Here is a 3777-nt window from a genome sequence, read left to right on the forward strand (position 1 = left end):
TTTATTTATTTATTTATTTATTTATTTATTTATTTATTTATTTATTTATTTATTTATTTTGAGAGGGAGTCTCGTTCTATTGCCCAGGCTGGAGTGCAGTGGTGAGATCTTGGCTCACTGCAACCTCTGCCTCCCAGGTTCAAGTGATTCTCCTGCCTCAGCCTCCTGAGTAGCTGAGACTACAGGCATGCACTTCCATATCCAGCTAATTTTTGTATTTTTAGTAGAGACGAGGTTTCATTATGTCGGCCAGGCTGGCCTGGAACTCCTGACCTTGTGATCTGCCCATCTCAGCCTTTTGAAGTGCTGGCTTTACAGGTGTGAGCCACTGTGCCCAGTTGGAAAATGCTAAATTATTAATTAAACAAACATTTATTGAAATTTTACTTTTGTAGTAGATACTTATCTCTTGATTTTTAGGAGCTTTTTAACCACTGGGAGAGACAGATAAAGAAAAGATCATATCAGAGATGGATGTGGCTATGATGATATAAGCACAAATGCACCTGGAAAGGCATCTCAAATCAGTCTAGGGAATTGGTGAAGGCCAATGGTGGTAACAAGCTCAAACTCTGGAGTCAGACCCTCTGGGCTTAATTCTCCACTCCATAACTTAATTGTTGCATGATCTCATGCAAATCAATTCATCTCTCTAAACATGAATTTATTAATCTGTAAGACAAGGAAAAAAGAGGCAGCTTTCCTAATGAGGTTTAAATGAGATTATGTATTAAAACATTTGGCATAGTGCCTGGAGACTGTAAATGCTCAATTTATGTTGGCAATTGCTGTTTACAGAAGAGATGGTGCTTGAACTGGGCTATGGAATAAGTAGGAGTTAGAAAATAGGGAGGCAGCAGAGGGCATTTTCAGGGAGAGGCAATGACATGTGATAGGCACAGAGACATGAAACAGTATAACATCTCTTGGTGACAGCAAGTGGTTTATACCTATTCAAATTTAGTTTATTTTCCTAAAACCAATTACGCCTTCACAGTTTGCATGTAAATAACAAAAAAGGTTTCCTACAAACGTGTAAACCTCTCAGGAATTCCTTCAGACATAACTTTCTCCCAACCCTCCTCATTCATTGGTTCACCAATGGGTTCAATTTGGCTTCCTACCTTGGTTTCTGCTCTTATTCTAACTCTCAGATTTGCATTGTTTACTGCAGACCTGACTCTGCACTTGCAGGGGACACACATCCTGGTGTTTCCCTACTGATACTATAGTAGAGATATGCCTTACCATAGAACCTCAGCCATTCTCCTGGATACTCCCTAGCCTGCCCTGCCATTGATCTTGCACCACCAGACACAGAGGATGACTGGACCATTTTTTAGAAAAGTAGGCTGGTACGAAATTACAATGAGCTTTCTATGTTCAGTTTAGGAATCTAGACATTTTCCTAAAAACCATGAAAAATTGCTAAAAATTGTCTAGAGGAAAAACATGATCAGATTTCTATTGCAAGATCATTCTAGTAGGAGTTTCCAGATTAGAGATAGAAAAAATCACTGGAAATGTCTCCTCAGGTAATCCCAGTGAGATGGGACCTGTTCAAAAACAGTGGCAGCAGGCAAGAAGCAAAAGCAATGAGAACGAGTGAGATTAAGGAAATAGAATGTCCTGAACTTGGAGATTGATTGGCTAAGAAAGTTAAGTTATAGGGAGGTGTCTAGGATTACTACCAGATTTCCAGCTCAGGCGACTAGAGGGGTGGTGATTCCAATCATCAAGAAAAGGAATACAGGAAACAAACATTAAATTGGAGTATAAAAGTAATGAGGCCAAATTTTGGATATTTTAAATTGAAGTTGATTATGGGACATCTAAATGGAGATGCCCATTAGCAGGGAAGTCTGGGATTCTTGCACATTCAGATTTTTTATTTTTATTTTTATTTTTTGAGACAGAGTCTTACTCTGTTGCCCAGGCTGGTGTGCACTGGCATGATCTCGGCTCACTGCAACCTCTGCCTTCCCAGGTTCAAACAATTCTCCTGTCTCAGCCTCCCAAGTAACTGGGATTACAGGTGTGCACCACCATGCCCAGCTAATTTTTGTAGTTTTGGTAGATATGGGGTTTCATCATGTTGGCCAGACAGATTTTTGATTTAACATGTGGAAGGAATGTGCTTTATGAAGATGAGGATTCTTGTTTTCAGACAAATATATATTTATATATCTTCTATTAGAAATGAGTAATTCTTCTGTTCTAGAAATCACTGGTGATTTTGGATGCATGTTTAAATCATAGAGGGTCTGATTATCATTGGATTAACTGACTGAATCATTCTAAAAGGTATGGCTATCATACACTTTACCTTCTACTGGATTAGTTTGCTCTCTTTTATTTTTTTATTATTTATTTATTTATTTATTTATTTATTTATTTATTTATTTTGAGATGGAGTCTCACTCTGTTGCCCAGGCTGGAGAGCAGTGGCACAATCTCAGCTCACTGCAATCTTCGCCTCCTGGGTTCAAGCAATTCTCTTGCCTCAGCCTCCCAAGTAGCTAAGACTACAGGCGTGTGCCACCACACCTGGCTAACTTTTTGTATTTTTAGTAGAGACAGGGTTTCACTGTGTTAATCAGGATGGTCTCGATCTCCTGACCTCATGATCTCCCAAAGTGCTAGGATTACAGGTGTAAGCCACCACGCCCAGCCAGTTTGCTCAATTTATATAACCATTGGTACCCTAGAGGGGTAGCTTGGCAAATACAGGCCCTTGTCTGAGTGTGTATCCTGACAATTAGTTACTAACTTACAGTCTTGACAAAATTATTTACGTTTCTGGTCCTCATTTTCTCACTATATAAAAATGAGAATTGTAATAGTACCTGTTTTATCATGTTGTGAAGACAGAGTTAACTCACAGAGCAATGACTGGCACAAAGAAAACCCTCAATAAATGTTAGCTATAATTACTGTCCAAGATAATACAGTCAAACGCCATTGTAAAGCATCTCAATTATTGCATAATTTTAGTTTCACGTAAGCAAAATCTTACCCATCTTGAGCACAGGCGTAAATCACTGCAAATTTATAAGCTGCACTGATTTTTTGAAAATATTTTTAACTAACAATGAAGATTTTATATATATGCCACATTAATAACAGTATACACATTGAGAGATATAAACACAAGAGGAACATAGCCACAAATGTGATTAAAATGAACACGTGTTAAAAGTATTTAAATCATACCTTGGATTTACATAGTTGTTTTTTTTTTTTTTGAGACAGGGTCTCACTCTGTGGCACAGGGTCCCACTCTGTCACCCAGGGTAGAGTGCAGCGGCACGATCACAGCTCATTGTAACCTTGAACTACTGGATGCCCCTGCCTTTTAAAAAGAAGGCCAAAATATTTTGTAAGTTTACTTTTTTGAACATTTGAAAAATTCAATAACATTTCAAAAATCTTTTCAGCAGCCTTCTAAAGGTAGTTTATCATGCTTAACTTCACACACACACACACACACACGAACCATGCAAACACACCTTGCCATGGTGAAAAACTATTACATTAATTAGATCATAAAAGCCCATTTATATGGATAAACTTTGCTTTAATGAATATTTCATCAAAATTTATTGTTAAAATTTTTAAATAAGGTCTAGAATGTATACAAATTCAAGTTCTAGCTTGTGTCAGAGTACAATCTTTCTATATTCACTTTTACTAATAGAAAGTAGAACGTAAAATTGGGAGACTGAGGCAGGCAGATCATATTAGGTCAGGAGTTCGAGATCAGCTTGATCTACATAA

The sequence above is a fragment of the Piliocolobus tephrosceles genome, chromosome 14 (genome assembly GCF_002776525.5).
Source record: "Piliocolobus tephrosceles isolate RC106 chromosome 14, ASM277652v3, whole genome shotgun sequence".
NCBI lineage: Eukaryota > Metazoa > Chordata > Mammalia > Primates > Cercopithecidae > Piliocolobus > Piliocolobus tephrosceles.